This window comes from Ptychodera flava, chromosome 22 (genome assembly GCF_041260155.1).
Source record: "Ptychodera flava strain L36383 chromosome 22, AS_Pfla_20210202, whole genome shotgun sequence".
NCBI lineage: Eukaryota > Metazoa > Hemichordata > Enteropneusta > Ptychoderidae > Ptychodera > Ptychodera flava.
This window is the reverse complement of record NC_091949.1, coordinates 12,702,563-12,722,895: the sequence shown is the minus strand read 5'-3', so window position 1 is coordinate 12,722,895 and position 20,333 is coordinate 12,702,563. Positions and strand designations below refer to the sequence as shown.

The following is a 20,333-nucleotide window of genomic DNA, read 5'->3' as shown; positions in this document are numbered from 1 at the left end:
TTTACAAGCAAATTAACTTGTGTTTTTTTTTCATGAATCAAGATGATTACACACACGTAATATGCTGGTAATAAGCAACAAAGATCTGTTTAAGGTTCTCCAAAAGAATCAAGTCAGAGCGAAATGGCAGGTGATATAAACTTAGCTGCCAAGAGGCAAAGAGATTGATGAAAGTAAGGTTAGGCGAGGGGAAGTACAATCAAAACAGGCTCGTACCATATAAAAAGATATACGGTATTGATATTTGTGTGAGGTGAATGCCAAATAGCTTTATTATCACCCGATGCATTTCTAAGGTTTTCTGCAGAAAGGCCACCGCAGCTCATACTTTTCTCAGCTAAGTTTCCATCCAATCAAAGTCCTTCACAAGACAGTTTTTTGCAATCCCACAATGCATGGCAAAGATCTGGTCCGCTCAAGAGATGTAAGTTAGTCGTCTCCTCCAGTAATTTTGCTTGCAGCCAGATGCAAACGATGTAATGAAACAAGATCCATCATTCTGTAGCTACCAAGCAGACTGGCTGTGTGATCGTTTTGAAAAGCTTGCATAAGTTTTGAATTAATTTCCTACTGTTGGACGTTGAGATTTCAGTTCATCTACCCCCCAGGGCTTTCACAAAAAACTAATGAGCACAGCAAGAGAGGTGTACAGTTTTCAAGTGTTTTCCTAACAAGGATTTTTTTCTCAAAAGTATCATTTTTTCTCTTTTTTCCATTGTGCATTCGGCTCCTTGAGTCAGATCTGGCCTGCTGGTTTGCAATTTGAACAGTCTGTGTCTGCATTGATGACGTTTTCCAAGGCAAGAATTAGCTTCTGTTTCTCCAGGCAGTCATACTTTAAAATGATATTATTTCATTTCCATTTGATTAGGATTGACGAGCACTTCACATTTTTTTCTCCCAAGTTGGTTATCAATCCAGAGAGCGGCGACATTCTAGAAAGCTCTATGCCACAGTGTACGCTATCTTTCTTGTTCATGCGTTGTAAATGTAATCCTTTTGTTCCAAATCTTGGTCAGACATAATTTCCATAAAATAGATTCTGTTGCAGATTACAAGAAAAAAATTTTGTTGAAAAGACCTGCTACAACGATATTCAAACAGTCTATGTATTAAAGGAACAAGCATATATTTTTAGTAAAATCTGAAGGTTTATTAACATTTTTGCCATTGTCACTGAGTTTACAAGTGATTTGACATATTTGACGAGAGTTCACAGTAACAATTCATCCCGTAGGAACATTGTTCTTTTATTAAGCTACTTTGGAGCTAGTTAAAGAAACAGACTCCTGTTTGTATGAACTTTTGAGTTAAAAAATTCAAATTTTACAGAGCCCTGTGTCTTCCACCAGCAAGGCACCATTGATCAAACATCAAAACTCTGTGCCAGTATAGAATTTGTGTCAATTTGACAAAAAAGTTTGGAAATTTGATAACGAATCTGGTACATAGCATATTCTCAACTGTGTTCGTCTGATTCAGGCTATCAGGCTATCCCTCGACAAATTACAATTGAAAATCCACCACTATATTTTTTCTTGCCATTTTCTTGGACGATGCATCTATTTTCCTATAATAGCTGAAAATCGGTTGTGTTTCTTTGCTGTCTGTCAGCTTGGTTTTGCATGATGTTTCATCTACAGTTTAGTAAAATAATTGAAAAGGTTAAACTCCGGGTATTTTCCAGAAATCAGCCTCGATTCCCTGTAAATTACAATATAATGATCAAGCCATTCTCTGATCAAATGATCACAGTCAGTACATACAATGGATGAGCTCATTCGTCAATGCCATGTGAATTCAAAAGAGAATCTGTATTTCACAATGGTTGCAAGGACATCGTAAAGAATTTGTAAGATTTAAAAAAAAAAAGCTTTGCCCACATTTACAGAAAGAATTGTTAAATGTCCGCCCAGGTTGGGCCAAAGAAACATTCTGGTGAATTCATTTACCTGTCATTGTAGAAACAGCTGAAATTTACGGTAATGAAAGATTTGTGGAATTGAGAATCAGATAATTTTGTTTTCCAGATTCAGTCAAAATTCAGTCAAAATTCAGATTCAGTCTTGATCAAGTATCATCAGAGGGAAAAAACTGAAAACCTCGTAGGAGATCATGAAGCAGAGTGATTACAAAGATGACTTTTGTAAACATCTTTTCCATCTGAAAAATCTTTGAGGAATAATGGCATTAAGGCAGACTTCTTTATCTCTGATTAAGTTCAACTTTGGATTTTTCGTGATCTTGAAGATGCTAGTCCCCCACCAAAATTAGCCATTAAGCTACTGAGGAAAAAAATTTCTTGACATAGATTAGTCAGGGAATAGGATATTTTCTGATCATTGAGAAAAATAGGCTATTTGGTTGATTTCTGAACAAGAATGGCAAATTCCTATGGGGTTTCCTGAGCGTAATTTCAGGGTTTTGCATACATCTAACCAAACTTTGATTTGCTCTGCAACAGCCTCACAATGGGATTTTCACTTTGTCTGGTAATTTCTGAAGGAAATGAGAAAATAACGTAGCCAATGGAGGCATTTCACTGAAGAGAGGTAAACTCAAAGAGAGAGCGTACACAGAGAATTTGGCACATAGCAGTACTGAGATCCCCAAGGACCAAAAAGCAATATGCGCTGTGAAATTGAGATTTCTGAAGTAGCCAATAAGATCATCCCATCCACGCTGCGAAAATCAGAAATCGAACGTACTGTATTTAGGATCAGTTCGAATTGAGCTGTAGGGAAAAATGGAGGGTTTTGAATCGGTGGCTGAGTCGTACTGATTGAGTTATAGCAAGTGAATTATTCAGTTTGCAAAACCAGTTTTTGGCTGCCAGTGTTCCATTCTCTGTGACACCGCAATCTCTAGGGTCAACTTTTTTTCTTGCTGATGTAGCAAGAGAATGTGGCCATCGGATATTTTCCACCAAATCTGTACTTTTAGTTTCTGTACACGGATGATGTCAGGGGAGCTGATGAGGGGCTTAGGTGACATACGGAAATATATGCGACGTTGGATTATTTTAGCAATGCTGCCTTGAAACATTGAGAAAGTCATCATGATGTTTTCAGATTACACACATAGCTTGTTTTTGAACCATTACTGATCTCATATTGGTAAGACTGATGTTATAAGAATCAGTGCAGCCCAAGGGACACGTTGAAATAAAGCATTTTTTCAGAGGATTTAAATATTAGAGCTGTGAGCAAATGTCTTGTGCTGTTGATGTCTTTACCTAATGGAAAATGTCCTCTGCTCTTTCATGTTTGTTGTCAAGAGATTTTGTCAGATCAACTCTAAAGAAAAACTCTTCTATTATTTAGAATTTATGATTAACACATTCATGTATAGACCAGAAATTCTGTACTGTACCTTTCAATAGGGTAAAGTGAACTTGTGTTAAGAATATTTCTGTAAAAATATCTTCTCAAAATCATGCCTTTCATAGTGAGTGAAATTTAACCTCCTTATAAATTTATACAAAATGCTGAATTTCAGTAAGATATAAAAAATGCTTTATCATAAATATTTGGTCAATCTTTTATCTGACTGATCAGAAGCTTGTTGAACTATATAAATTATTGCATGATACGAATAAATTGCATCAATATACAAGCAACGTTTATCTCATTTGAATTGTATAGATTGCCTGAAAATTATTAATTTTTGAGTATGGCTCAGTGTGTCATGATTCAAAATGTAGATGTATTAATTGACTAATAAAATGGAATTATAATGCCAGTCAATGTATTGATAGCCCGCAGATAAGGTTTCTCTTCATGAATTATGAATGAATGTAAATTTCATCTCGTCCCTCTGTACTTGTTCTGCCGCATTGCAAACACATTGTGTGTAACAGACCTGGCATGCGTTTATCAATTAATCCACGCCGAAACGAACTTCTCAAAACCGTGTCGACAGCGCGCGTGTTGATCGCTGGTTCAAATGAGTCAAATTAAATTTAAGGCGCTCAGCCGACAACGGCGCAGTACTTGCGGAGAATCAATATTGTGAGACTTCTCTTATAAGTGTGGAAATTGAACCAGATGATACACTTAGCATGCTAAGCAGGACACGGGCTCCTTAAGCTTTGTCACTTTTTTACATTTACCTTTCCAATACTGTGGCTTTGATGACAGCTGGGATTGCGCCTTGCATGCAGATGAGGATTCAGTTCAGGGCAGTGCCACGCTCATTATGCAGTAAGATGGCAAAGCAAGCAATGACAAGTAGCGCACCACCATGGCGATTGTTAAAAACGACAAAATAAGGCACGAGTTTTCATTACATCTTTGATAGTGAATTCATATTTTACACTTAAATAGAAATTCTTTCAGTGTTGGTGTGGTCTGTGTTTGTGACATACTTATGTACGCGATAGAATTGCGTTTTTTCGCTTATTGTCTCAGCGTGTTTTGTAGCAGTGTGTCTCTTTCAATTAAATATTTACAGACAATCATTGCACGTTTGATTTTGCGAATGGTTTTCGTTCATTCAGGTTGGAAGAGAAAAAGTGATAAACGAAGACAAGTTGTTCCAATAGGCTGCCGTTACTATGTATCTCTCTGAAAAATATTATTCCTAATTTCAGTGACTTTCACTGTTATTTCTACCCACATTCAATCTGTTCATTCTTTGAGTGAAAGGTAACAATGTCTTACTGACCTTTTGCAAAAAGGGAAAAAAAAATTGAACGTTTCCCCTGACAACAAGGAGGCACCGTGGGGTCGTGGCTAAGGTACCGGTCCCACTATCTGAGGCTGGTCAGTTTGAGACCCGATAAGTCCAGAGTAATGGACTCACTTTAAGTTTAACACTCTAGCATGGTGTTGTGCCCTTCAGCAAGGCACTTTACTCCTTATTGTTCCATTGGGTAGTGGGTTATGGGTACGTACATTGTATCTCACCCTGTAATTGTGCATTCGCCTGTTGGATGGTGGATTGATTAAAAAAAATAAGGAAAACTTTTCTCAAAACTTTTAGTTTAAAATTTCATCAATGATAAAATCTTACATGACGTACTTTGATATAATGTGCAGTACTCAAATGTTGTCAGACGATAATCATTAATATTTGTCATTGTTGCGGTATTCATTATCAACATATGATAGCCAATCATTATCTGATGTCAGTGAAATAATATGAAGTCAGTACAAAGTTTATCGTAATGTCTACTGTTCCAGTGTTTAACCAGGGAAATACATTTGCCCACTCGTTCAAATGGTTTTACCAGGACATCAGTTTGTTACTTTGTCATCTCCCCCCTCCTCCCCCTCCTGTTCAGCCCCTTTCTTGTAACAACCTTGTTTCAGAAATCAACATTGTTGATTGCTTCAAGGCCACTCTAGTAATTTGTCAATCCAAAAGAGGGATGTTTTTGAATTGGTGTTTCTCAGAAAAACATGCATTTATTTGTGTATCTGTGTGTATTGTGTGTGTACAAGCATTTGAATTGTCTGTGTAACAACTTCTTATCATAAATAAAGTTGCTTTGGATAGCACTGTTCCCTTCTGATGGCCTGCAGTGGCAGCTTGACAGCTATTCATGTCGTAGACATTGAAAAATTGGCATTTTGTTGCAAGGGCTGTATATTTTGAAAAAGTGGTTATGCTCAGTTTGGTGTATTTAAAGATACACATAAATTCACTGCCATACATGTCCCTCAGCCTCTCCACCACCCAATTCCCTGTGAACAGGTCCACATCCACCACTGATAACAATGGCTTTGGGCCAAACCATGGTGGTGAAAGGGTTAAACCTATTGGAAGGTTATTCATCAGTCATGGATCGGGGGAGACCGATGACCCAGTAGTCTAGATCATCAACTGTAGAAGAGTTATCATCCGTACCTCTCTACATAAATCAGCATACTTACTGTTAGATCTATCGTCCCATCAATGAGTAGAAAATTAGGGCAACAATGGTGCCATTTAGAGATTATTTACGAACTAGCCCAGGCATTGACATGTTCGGATGGTCCCACTCAGTTACTGTCAGTTTCGTCTCGGATGACTACAGGAGGTGTTGCCAAGAAGGAGGATCTGAGATGTGAAATGCTCCCATTGTGCGAAGTTGCAGGATTGACAAGGTCATCCGTTACGAATAGTTGGATAAATGTGACCGATGGATAAAAAGCAGACGAACATCCTTCAACAAAGGCTCCTGTTGTGATAGACATTGTCGTGATTTGTTGATGTTGAGAACTGACATTTCAGTCCGTCTGTTTTGTTCCCAAAAAATGCATTTATATTTGTATTTCATGATTTCTTTAGTCTGTCTTTCATGCATCACTTCAAAGCAGAAGAGACAGGTGCTCAAAGGAAAAATGACACCAAAACATCCCTTGTGTCACAAAACATTGTCCGTTGGAAAACTTGCTCATGCTGTCCAAAAATTCATAGATTCATTCATAGATGATAAAATCTATGCATTTTCAGTTTCCTCACACCCTATGTTGTCATTGCTAATATGGCAGGAACTCAAAGGAGAAATTACAGAAGACATAGTATTCTGTGTGAGTAAAAATGCCATCTGTCACCTTCAAATTCCTTCTACTGTCTACAACAGAGAATGTTATCGGTCCCAAGTTATTTTGCCAGCATACCTTTCCTTTATTGAAAAGCAGAGGTTTTAAATCCCAGATGTATGGACTACCGGATAGCAGACTGTTGTTTTGTTTCTTGTTTGTGTCAAAGCACATCTCAGAGGTTTTTTTCTGCCAGCATGAATAAAAACAGGAATCATTTCATCTCAGATTCATAGAGGAAGTCGTTTGGCAAAATTACATATCATTTGAAAAAAAGTACTTCCCATAAATTTTTACGATATTTTGATGCTTTTGTCTTTCAAACAGAAATGTTTTCTTCTGCTCCGGAATCTGTTCACCCCTATTCCCTGTAAACAAGTCCACAATCACCATTGGTAACAATGGGTTTGGATGAAACCATGGTGGTCAAAGGGTTCAACTGAAAGTATGTAAAAATGTGCAAAGTACTATCCTTGCCAATCTTACACTTTTTGTACCGGTACAGTATTCGATGTTATCATTGATAAACAAATTCTAATCTATGCTAAAATTTAGCCAACAATAACATTTAACACAAGACTGTTCTGACAAGTTGAACACTAATATATATTATAGCCCAAACATGGGACCATGTGCCCGAGGGTAGGTGACCATTTGCCCAATGTAAGGAGGGCAAATGGTCTCCTGCCTTGAGGGTACACAGTCCCTTGTTTGGGCTGTAATGTTTTGATCACATGCCTCTCTTAAATGGTTTTCACTCCAAATTTTTGTGTTTACTTAGATGTACAAATGACAATCATACATTTTATTTCCATGTTAGAGGAAAATCAGTTGAAAAACTAGAACGATTGTCTTCATAAAATGGCATATTGATATATTTAAATCACTGTTATGCGGCTTATCATCTTTTTTATGCATAATCGTGCATAAACAGTATTTTCTGTGTAAAGTATATAATTTAATCATTTTTGAATCCTGAAGTCAAGTTGAAAATAGTTCAAGTTCACTTTCAGTCCAATGATGACTGCGGCCCGCAACGTCATCAACAAGTTAGCATTGAATCCTTTGGAACACATGACATACAATATATGAGGCATGTAATAAAGCCTTTCAATATGAACTTGGGAGTAGAGCAAGAACCTGTGTGTTAACAGAGAAAAAGTAGGAAATGAATGAAAGGTTACAGCTAGTTACTGGAGCTTTGCGGCACAATTTTGCATCTCAAGCCTTTGCTTGTCTGTCTTTGCCAACAAAAATAATTGCATGGACCTGCCAGGGAATGCCAATTCCGGCACCCCATCTTGAACACATAAATATCTAGGCACAATGGCTCCTACACATTATCATCTATGCACACCCCTTGATAAATCCCTCCCCTCTAGGTTGGAAATTTGTTTTTGAAATTTATTGAGAAAACCCAGTCCATCTTTAATTGCTGGCGGATAGCTGTAATTACCTCTGTAGTAATGCTGTTAGGGGGGTGGGCACAATTTCTCAATTACCTCCGCCCCTCTCTCTGCCCTTTTAATTCTGTAAACTGCACATAACATGTATGGCGTACTGCACAAAGAATGCTGCCTGTTTCAAGGAACGTCAGGCTTTCTCTCAAATGGCTTGGAAGATGGACATTTTGCATGAAAATGTAGTTAACCCAGATTTTATCATTTTGTTTCAGTCCCCAGTACTTGCCCTTCCTATCCATTAATGCCGGGGAGGTGATTCCGGGCAAAGATTTAGGAGCAACACTGCGTGCCCCAAAATCTATAATATGGAAAAATTTTTGAAATTGTGCCTGGCTATATACCTGTGAATAAGGATTTATAAAAGATTAACTAGGCCAGTCCCATGTCTACTGTCTCTGAAAAATTGTTATACACACTGTCTCATATTTGGCAGAATTGAGCCGTGATTGGAATTGACAGTTTAAAGACAGCTGTGCAATGCTGTTTGGAATACAGTATCTTGGTTCCCATGGAAATAAATGTTTGGTCACTGTTTTAACTTTCGTTTCTATCTCCTTGACCTTGGAAAAATCTCACAAAAAAAATCATGATTTCTAGGGCGAGTGCTTGTCATTCATTTACATGTAGCTGTTAGCTGTAAGTTCTTCTACATGTTGGACAAGAAGTATCTTTATTAACACCAGTCATTCAGAAATGTCCATGACATCAGTATCAAGGGTGTAAAAACTTTAAAGCCCCAGTGACTCACTTTTGTATATTTTTGTCCGTGTTTTTGTCATCAACTATGGTTTGTAAGTGTTTTCACTGTACCATTTCAATGTCCGTAGCATTAACCTGTGTATGTGTAACTGTAATAGGCATTGTTATTGTTATTGTTTACAAATAAGTTTCTCGTTTGGGCAAATTCATTTCGTTTGTCAACAGTAACATCACTGGTACATAGCTACGGGCTGTGTTGACAAGTTAAATACTGGGCATTTCTACTTGCTCTAGGGAATGAACTGAGACACACTGTAGTTGATACACTTAGGAGAACACGGTCAAAATGACACCCCCATTTCTCTATACACAGGTCCAATGTCTCCATCGCAGATACAGACTCGGGCCAAACCATGTTGCAAAAGGGTTACAGCAGCCAATTTTTAACTTCAAATATTTTTATTCCGAGGTGAAGTCTAATATTGTTACTGTTGACTTACCATTTTTTATCAGGCAAAGTTGCTGTAAGTGAAGAAATTTCAGATTTTCTGAATGTTGTTTTTTTAACAAATTTCTCATCTGAAAAGGAAAGCTCATACTGGTAGGGCAAAATCACTCATCTGAGAAAAAGAAGGCAACAGGTGCATAACTGTCAGAATTCACAAGCTGCAGGATTATTATCTTCTCCATTAAAGTCACATTAAGCAGTTGGTTTTAGAGGAATCGCTGGCCCTTTTCATGCGTGACTTAGTGCCAAAATCAAATAGATTGAATGCAAAAGACATATACTTTGGCGGTCATTGATTTGGCACAAAAGTAGCACGTTACAAATGCGGTCAAATCCATTTGTTGGCTTCTGTAGACTCGTGACCACTCATTGTAGCTAGCCTGTCGCACATTGCCTCGAGGAGGGGTCCAAACACCCCCCACCACACCTCTATATCTTTCTGATTTATCTTCATGGGGACAGTTAGGGAAGGTTGACAAGACTGCTTGAACAAATTACCAACTAATCACAGAGTTAATTTGTCGTTTCTTGAGAGTGGCACCTCTCTCATGGCTGCACATTCAGGCACTGCGCCATTCCTCTGCATCATTTTTCATCGTCAACCTGGGCCTAGTTTCATGGGTGGAAACTTTCTGTAAATCAAAATTTATTAGTGTCTTCAGCAGAATTAGAAGAAAACTGCTAGAGGTAGAAAACGTCAAACTAGGTCCCTCATTTTCTGCCATTGAGTTGTGACAGTTATATATCTCTGACAGACGTGTTCAGAGTACTATCAAGTCTTTTCCAACAGATCCCTCTGCAGTCAGCGACACATTTGTTCGTTGAATAGAATTTTACCTGTTTATTTACTTGCTTTCTCTATTGAGGACAGTTGCTGTTCACCACAGATGTTCTCTGGTACATAGGTTTCATTGTTATCACGCAGGCAAAGATTGTTCAGGTTTTTGTGACGAGAACATGGCCCAGAAGTTTATACCTGATCAGTAATGTTGCAAATTAGGTTCTTTCACAAATGTACTTGTTTCTGTGTTTTCATTGCCGACGGGAATACAGTACATGAAAAAAAAAAAACGCTTGTGTGTGTGTGTTTGTGTGTGTGTGTACTGACCTTTTGATGACAAGTTCAGGACTCAGAAGATCAGTTTGTAGACACTGAAATAAATTCATGATGTAAACGAAAAAAAGACAAACACTGGCATGAATTTTTATGTGTCTATTTCATGAATCTGCCACTGCCTGGATGAACAGCTTGAGGAGTTTGCTGTTATTTGATATTTTATCCAAAACAGGAAAGAGTCGTTCTTCTTTCCTTGAAATGTCCAGGTGCTGTGAACTTAACTCACCAAAGTGGAAACGTGTGTAAAACTGTTGTAAGCAATAAACGATTATCTATGGTCTTCACACCTTTTATTGTATACACCTGTATAGAGACTGTCCTAGATCTTCACAGTAGATTTGTAAATCACATCAAATTTCATGTTGCCATTATTGATGAAGCTCTGGAATCTGTTTGTGCAAACAACTTTCAACCATGTATGCCATAAGCTATAGAGTTAGTGGCTAATCCTGAATTCAGATATAGATTGAAGCTTAAAAAAATCTTCAACTGGGCAACCAGCTCAATTTTGAGTTCTGTCCATGTGGGGAGAAAGAGACGTACCCTCTATGTGATTGACAGATGTGTCATGTGACATGATGAAAGGTTTCTGAATTCAAATGAACTGGTAAGAGCCGAACTCACTCTTCACGCGCGCACACACACCTGGCAACGAATTCCTTTAAACATATACTGTTTCACAGCACCTTTTTCTTGTGTGTGGTCCGTGCCCATACATCAACCTCGTAAGACAAGCAGTATTGCTTCAACTAGTCCCCAGGGCACGAGGGTAACTGATGAATTTTCAAATTGGCTAACACTCTTTGTTTGTTCAAGGTTGGGACGTGGAAATACTTTTCATTGCTTTTGTTAGAAAAAAAATTAAAATTCTGTTTTGTGCTTTCCACTGTAATCTTTCAGATCATGCTTTTATTACTAATATTTAAAATCTTTCTTTTAGCTGTTTCCAACAGTACGCTTGGAGAGTTGTTCGTTTATGACCTGTAATACATGTAGAAATGTCGTAGATACGTTGTTGAAATATAAATGCGATTGTTCCATCTATCACACAGAGCTCCTGCCTAAAATAATCATAAAAGGTTGTAATTTGACCTTATTTGTACTCATAATACTAAAAGTGCTCACAAAATTTACAAATTTTCACACCAAACTCAAACATCTCTGAATATAAGTCATACCCAGTATAAAGACTGATTCTGTGGGGTGAAAATGGAGATAAAAATTTCCATTCCCGCTTGGAAGTGAGATGAGAATCATCCCCAAAATTTCCAGGGCACCAAGCTGACGTTTGACAGATGATCAGATGTTGTATGATCAATTATGTTAATTTATGCTAAGAGTTTAATCCACCAAAAAAACAATAATTCTTCATAAAATGATATGTTGATTTTAATGGCCGTGCCATCTGTCAGCACCAATATGAATATTTTGCCGCATTGAATTTGAAAGTCTCTGCAACCAGTTTTCTAAACATGGTTCTCATAAGAAAAGAATTATGTAGTAGCATCTCAGAATGCCCAAAAGAGAATTTTAATCCATGTAGTTAACAGCTAGGTTATAAATGGTAATGTGGTGTATTGATGTTTTTACTATCGTATTAGGAGTGAGTGGAAATGCTTTTACTCTAATGCTCACTGCTTGAAGGAGTTTCAATGTACGGTGTACATATTCCTCTTTCTAATACTAGCGTCTTACTTCATGTACAACTTTCAGGTAGACTTTGCCTCCAAAAAAGGAATATTGATACACAGATATTTAGCTGTCCGCAGTTACCCACAATCCTTTGAGCAGTTGAAACTTGTTATCCATCAATCCAGTGTGTGCAAATCAAAAATCATCGCTGAAGTCTTTGAAATTGTTTTGAATGTTGATAAGCATCCTCTATATTGCAGATTCTAGCTCTAATTTTTCGTTTCTTCATCCAAATAATGTACGTGCTTGCATCGTTCATTTATCCCTCCAGTTCATAAGACATTTATCGCTTATTAAAGAGACCATAGCAGTAATTTTTGACATTTTTTTGGTTTCACAAAACAAATTAACATAATGATTCTTCTCCCTGGAGCATGATGAAATACAAAATATTCAAGCAAAACACATTTAGCATCATTTGCAATTAGTTTTCACCGACTAATGATTTGCAGTCTGTACAAGAATTTGTTTGTCAATAATAACATCTGATATTACGCAGATACAAGCTGTGTTGGCAAGTAGGATACTAGGCATAATGGACTTGAAAAAGAAATTGTATTTTATCAAAAGAGCAAAAATATTGGAAAGACATAAAAAAGGTACAGCGAGTGGAGTTTCAATCTTGTATATTGGCTTGATTTTTGTCCATACTTGTGTTATAAATTGATATAATGTCAGTGAAACCAGATTAATATAACGTGTGAAAACGGAAATTGAAGTCAAATCACCGAATTTATAGCATGAGTATACTCCCTTCCTTCAATAACAAACTCTTCAAATTGAAAATTATGTTCAAAACTGAATATTTCAGCATTTTCCTCAACAAGAATATCACAGTTCAGGTAGCAAGTGCTCGGTAGCTTCTTCTGAGGAAATCTAGAATCTAGCCAGGCAATTAAGTGTGAATAGTTGCAAATTGACTGGCTAGTTTCTAGACTAGCTCTTGGCTCATATGGAGTGTTTTGCAAGCACTATGGGAAAATATCCCCAGGCCTGATTCCATCCATACTTGCTTCCACAAAACTTTCCTGTTTGTTCCGATAGTATTTTCAAGACCATAACTGAACCAGGGCATACAGTCTTCCCATTGCTGATAAAGTATACAGGTTTAACCTTAATACAAAATGATGTCTGAAGGGCTTGCCCACAAAACAATTATGGAAAAGAGGGGAGGGAGGTAGAAACTGAAATGTCAGCTGTTACCCTGTCACCCCTATCCCAAGTACACAGGTCCAACTGAACAATGGGATTCAACCAAACGATTTGAATGTATTGAACACAAAACTTCAAAAGAAAGTGCAAGGGACCTCTCTTCCACAATGATGATAATAATAATATTGACTACAGTATACCAAAGGTTTTGTACTTTCTCAGTACGTTTCTGAGAGTCCACTCAGCAAACAAATAAATGTATGTTGTGTGCTCTGTGTCTGGATGATTTTGAAGAAAAGTTGGCACTTCTTCAAAACGTGATCCCAAAGTAACCAAGTGGTGGGATTTGATAATGATATGCTGATTAAAAACAACATTTCAATGAAGACAGTCGGGTTTTTTTTTACGCTTCTGAAATCTTTGCAGGGAGGCAAAGCATTGTCACAGTCTGGGTAAAAGGGTTATGCTGTACCAACAGTGTATTGACTTGCAAATTATCCATTGCCCTGTTTTAGGGCTTACACTGGTGCATGCAAATATTTTGCGAGTGCCATTTGTCCTCAAATTAATTAGCAGTGCTGGAGTATTGAAGGATGAATATGCTATTAACTTTATAATTGCATCAAAATGATTTTATGATTTTATACTCCATCCAACAATACAAGTCTCAAAAGACTCGTATGAAAATGAAAAGATATAAAATAAATTTTTATTAAATGTCATCATTTCTTCACACATGCACACAATGTACAGGATTCGAAAAAACATCTTTGTAAATTGTTCAAACAAGAATGGGAAAAAAATATAATCAGTGTAACTGAACGTAAATATAGGGTTAGGATTTTAGGACAGAAGGCAGATAATAGAACAACTTGACCAAAATTGCCAAAATTTGTCAAAATTTGTCAAAATTTCATGCTAAGTTACAGAAATCCCGAGCTGAAAAAGTGGAAACTTTGCCAGGAATTCATTTATAAAATTTGAAAATGAACTGCGGAAGCAACTCTACAGTATGCAGTGTGTGTGTACAGATATGTGTGTGTTCAGTATGTACATGTGACCGGTTTCCGTTTCTCATAAAACTCATAAAAACACAGATGCCAAGTGAAAGGCTGTTTCATGGCCTGATTCATTATAGTACATATTACATTGTCACGTCTCACCTGTCCCAAATGTCATCTTCATTACTCCGCATAGTCAATGTGAAAATCTGAACGAACAATGCTCTCACAAAATATATTTTCTTTTAGAGATTGTCATAGCAAAGGCTAATATTAAACTTGATACACACCAATATGTTTAATGGCAACCTCACCAAAAATAATCTTTCTTTAGTAGTTAGTTTGATCAACTCAGAACAAATGAAATTTTTGACTCATTATAAAAATCATAACACATTGTCTTTTTTTCTTGTTCTATTTACAGACCATAAGTACTGATGTGAACAAACAAACAGAAAAAACGTCTATTTTGTGAAGTCATTTACGCCAGTCCACATGTAACCAAAACTGGAATCTTCGAGATTCTGGTAACCTTTACAGGTAAGTGGCCTATTGAATTGTCCCATTGTAACTTTGTCATGACAAGAATTACCCACAATGCTTCAGAAGTCTGTAATCCATTCAGGCAAGTGTGTATGGGGAATTACTTTACCTCAGACCTGGTCATATATTATACACGAATTAGTTATGGCATAAAATTTTTACAAGAAGGTTAAGTTTGCATAGAGGGACCGTTTTACAACGGGGAGTGATCCAAATTATTGGTGATTATACCCTACTGTAGGCGACATTTCACTGATTCATTGTCATGTCTGCTGTCAAGGATGAAATTCATTTTAGGATTTATGAAAGGCACTGCTTAACGTGATGTCGAGGTCGAGTAAACAAAAGCCTTCTTCATATTTTGGTTGATTTTCACAAGATCCATTTGTAATGGTGAAAGTTTAAAATCTCAAGATTTCACCTGCCTGCTTTCATGCATTGATTTACACAGAACACAAATTCCATAGCATCAAAATATTGGAGATTTGTAGAATTTAGCATTGACATGAGTATCGGCACTCCTTGTTCATTTTCCCCGAGGGAATCCCATAGTACTTTGTAGGCTTATGTACTCAAAGTATTAAGGAATTGTGGGTAAGTGGTCATTCGTAAATCTCGAGTGATTGGTACAAGGTAAATTGCATTGTTTTATGGGCAGTTAAAAAACAGATATCAGAGGTTGTTGACAACTGATTATATTACAGGTTGTCATGATAAACAACATTTTTTTGTTACTCCATTATCCATAATTATTTCCATCGGCAAGTCAAATGAAAAACATTTATGATCACCTTCAGTGCATATCTATAGTGTGTGTGTGTGTCTGTGTGTGTCTGTGTATTTGTGTTTGTCTGTCTGTATCTGTCTCTGTATGTACATAAGTATGTATGTACATATGTATGTACATACGTTTGTACATATGTATGTACTTACATACACATGTGTATATATGCATGTGTGTGTGTGTGTGTGTGTGTGTGTGTGTGTGTGTGTGTGTGTGTTTGCATGTGCAAATGTGTGTGGCGTGCGTGCAAATGGGTGTGGATAGATGGATTGATGTATTTCTGTCTGTATGCATGTGTTCATATGTGTATTTACAATCAGAATAATTTATTTCTGAAGGTAAATTCATTAGATGATGAAATAAACTGTATTACGAACAGAGACATGCTAAAGGAAACTGAATTTCATAATTTTGAAATAATTCATCTTTGACAAGGTTAGCCGCCTTTATTTGAAAATAATAACATCCATATGCAATTTTATGCCAAAATATATTGATAGCGGCTTCTGGTTATTGTTTATGGCTTTATTAAATAAAGCCCTGTGGGTGGTCAGCCAAGCCACACATCTGGAGACCGGCAAGTATTGGAAGCAGGGGGTGCAACCCATGGGTTTATCACAGAGAAACGTCTTTTGTTAGTATTCAGTGTGCGCGTTATGTTACAATGTCTTCAACCAAGAGTCTAGCCCTTCACTGCTAAATCACGGTTCGTAGCTTTACTAAGGGTTACAGGTCAGATAGCAGTGTTATCAAATATGTAGAATTTTGTCACAGTTTTAGGTCATTTCTTAGTGACACTAGTTTATGTATGTCAGTGTTGAGATTACTGAAAAGTGAAAAAAAAAAAAATTCCACACCACAGACATTGGAAAGATGCCATTTAAAGTGCAGCCGATGACTTGTTGGAAAATACTTTGTACAAACAAACCATTGTGTACACTGTGTTTTACTGTTATGAATGCAAACTGCTTCACTCTTAATTGGACGAAAATGATGTAACCATAAAAGGGAATTCAAACTCAATGACACAAATAACTACACGGTGAAACATCCAATTGGCTTTCAGTTTGCATTTGTGTGTCATATTGTTTATGAAGATAAATAGCAAAACTAAGTAGTATGGTAGATTATGAATTTTTTATTCAATTATTCGATCGAAGATTCTTCATTTGGTTGTGAGTAGAAGTATTTTTAGGCAATATACATTAGTTAAGGTTCAGGAAATTGTTACAGTGACATATGACATCCCAGAAAATCAGCCAAAAAAGGGGGCCATTTCCTATCAAAAACTAATAAACCATCGGTAGAGACATAAATCAATTTACGGTCCAAGCTGGATCACGGTAAATTGGCAACGTTATGCAGAATATAAAGTGTTTTGAGGTTGGAAATAGGTTGGCATCGCAGGGAGCGCATTTTACAGTACTTGCGAGCTGTCGCTATGGCAGAGGTTACGCGAGGAATGTGAACAAAGAAAATGATACCGTCTCAAAATGGAGTGCACCTGCCCTGACACCCGTCTAGACTCCGATGTCACCGAACTCTTCGCTGACCTAATTCAACAGCAGTGATGATAAAAATTCACTCATTTCACGACCAGAAACGTGAACGAGAAAATTACACAAGTATTTCTCGACAAGTGAACTTTTTATCCCAGGGGAAACTACCTCAGTATTAGTTCTGCAAATAGAGAAGCATGCTTGCTTGTTGATGAGCATATTACATTCACTGCTCAATTTTTGACTGCTTTGAAAGCTTGCCAAATGTCAAAAGTATTTAAGATGTTTTTCATTTGATACAAAAGTTTGGCAAACACTTTTTCCTTAGGGATGCTGTTGTTTTAACAGTGTTTCAAGGACTTTGTTTTAGTTTGAAAAGTCCTCGATGAAAGAAGATGGCGATTGTTTTAATGTACAGTCTGGATCAATTAATGAATTTTTTTTGCTGCAGACTGCTACCAATGCAAAGTATTGCAAAGTTCAAATGCATATGCTTAGCGTTACTGTTGATATAAAATATTGCAACTTTTTATTTTCATTCACTGATTCAAAAAAAGCTTTGAGATTGCTTTAAATGGGAAAAAAACTGCTCTTATAAACTAGGATGCAGCAATTGTACCAACAACTTGTTTGCAAGACATTTGCATTATTTCCAGATTCATATTTTTGTTTCAATATCTCAAAATGCCATGCAAATTTTTTCAACAACTTGCTCTGCAGTGGACCAACTTTCATTTGTGTACAAATGCACCTTTGTCAAGGCAGCTCCGAAAATAGCGCAAGATGCCAGTTAGCAATTTACGGTCGGATGCTCCTCAAAAATCAACCACTTTGGAACTTTGCAAAAAAAAAGACCCAGTAAAGGGATTAGGTGGAGAGGAAAGGGGTGAAAAAACAAACACTATGACACAAGTACTGGAAGGAATATTTTCCGGGGAATAGGCACTGATAAAAACCCTGATAGGCAGTTTAGGCGGCATTTACATATTGCGTAGACAAGATGCAGGTTTCGCATTCTTCCTGTAACCCATGCAGCCCGTGCTATCACCCCATTCACCGAGATAACCAGGTCTATTCACGGCTGTTATGAAAGAGTTCATCTTTTGGAAGACTTTTATAGTCCTATAATTGCTGTGTGTACTTTCAGCATGGTAGTGGGCTTAGACCGAAGCATTGTTGGGCACACAGTCCATGTAGCCGACAATGAGATGCAAATGATATGCGGTCAAGGTCTCCTCAACTAACTTTCAGCTGGTTCTTCACTTTCTACTATTTTTATAGTATTTTTACAAAGGACAGACTTATTCTACCTGCAACTTAAAACTGATAGTGATTTTGTAGCTCATTCTTTACTATTTTCATAGTTTTTGGTAGCCGGTAACAGACACTTCGTGTTCGTGTCGGCTACATGGACGATCTGCCCATTGTTGTTCTGTTAGGGGTTGTCAGTTATGTTTTCTTTGTTGGTAATTGAGACAATGAGTGTATGGAATAACGCTATTAGCACAGATTACACTATGACCTAATGGGGGATAGAAGTGGGGCTGAAATACTGTCGTTCTTCAAGAAAGGTAACTTTTTTGCTTTGATTTTCTATATTATAGTTCAGTGTTATGTTTTAGGCAACAGCTGTCCAGAAACCAATGGATCACCGTGCCATCTCAAAAATTAATGAAGTATACACAAAGAGGGAAAATACAGTGAATTTTGTTGGTGAATGTGTGACATTAATATATCTGAATAATTATACCCGCACGTGTTAATGTAAAAATGTATGCATTTACATCATATATTACAGAATTTGCTTTTTGTATAAATTCTAGTACTTTTTTCAGAAATGACCCCAAGATAGCATTTTGACTTTTTTTTATTCTGATTATGATGACCCATGCGTGAAAGTTTAGGGTGGGTTGGTTTTACACTTGGACGCCTGATGTGTCTGCCCTTCAACCGTGGTAGCACCAACCACAGGAAAACTCAGTGAGGCTAAACCACACTGTCGGGGCAAACCATTTTAACCGTGAAAACCAGCCAGAACTGAGCCACCAGTGGCTAGAAATGGGAATCAAATTACAGAAATGCCTCAAATACACCTTTTCCTAATCTAATAACACAAGTTTACCTGTGCAATACCTGGTCAAAAATTGTCCCTAAGAGGGATTCAAAATGGCTGACCCAAGTTTCAAATGGAGCAGGTGTCTTATGAATAAATTTCTTTCCTAAGACTCCTAGAATTGAGGGTATTTTCCATGTGTTTCCACATATTTCACAGGAATGGAAAATTTGGTAAAAATTCAAATCGGTCAACTTTTATTCAGTCAAAGTTGAAGTTTGCACACATACTGAACTGGAATAGGGTGTTATTACTGACTTCCTGTGAGGGTGAATATGAAGACTTATTGACCTGAATGAAGGCAATAAAGACATGTGATGAAGTCAAGATAGGTCAAAGTTTCAGACATGAGGATAAATAAGATAAAAACCTACATGTGAAAACCAGTCAACACTCCTATGGTGTTTGTAATGGAATAGCCAAACAATAGTTATCAAGAGGGATATTCCAAATGAGATAGAAATATAGGGATGTTAAAGGGTCGATCTTTACAACGTAAGAGCAGTATAACCAAGGAGTTATACAGTTAAATGCAAAAAGAATCAGTTCAGTGACTTCTGGTGGTAACCTGAACAATAATTTTCTGCCGTAGTGTTTCATCCACAGAGACCAGGAAATTCTTCTAAAATAGAGTTACAGAATTCTGAAAGAGTGAATTGATCATAATTCAAGTATTAAAGACAGAATATAAGCTCACATTTACAATTTCAAAGGCAACACTCCTCTGAAATGGTGGAAACGTCGGACTTTGTGACAGGTTACCATGGCAACCATCATCCACACACATGAAAGCTGCAAATGTGATGATTGAAATTTTGTTAAGTACTTGGCAAGGCGCATGTACCCAACAGACATTGGCAGTGTAGATTTTGGAAGTAGATTTTTGATGAAATACGTCCTTTTCAAAAAAAGACGATTGTGAATTTCTTGTGCTGTAGGGCAACAGAACAGCTAGCTATGGTAGCGTTAATGGAAGTTCAGTCCACTGAAATAGCTATGCATGTGTTGAATTTTTTTTCCAGCCCCACTTAGTACTGTACATCTGGAAGAAATCATATTCCTTCTCATTTCACCAGAAGGGAAGACGGCAAATGCCGACCCTTGTTTGGAAATTCTTGCATCACATAATATTCATGGCTTACTGAGAGGTGAAATCTGAATCAAGAGATCACAAAGTAATCAAAGAAAATGCTTTTAACCTATTGTTGCCTCGCCTACTCTCTCTCTCTCTCTCT

The 20,333-nt window shown here is 37.2% G+C and overlaps 1 protein-coding gene across 13 annotated transcripts in view; it reads left to right on the top strand.

Annotated features, from left to right (window-relative positions):
- LOC139122713 (zinc finger MIZ domain-containing protein 1-like) overlaps positions 1-20,333 on the top strand; it is a 244,980-nt gene that overhangs the window by 98,474 nt on the left and 126,173 nt on the right. For all 13 annotated transcript variants that reach the window (XM_070688362.1, XM_070688352.1, XM_070688358.1 and 10 more), the window contains one exon: positions 14,584-14,699. The gene's annotated coding sequence lies outside the window, so the exon portion shown is untranslated. The remainder of the gene's footprint in view (positions 1-14,583; positions 14,700-20,333) is intronic.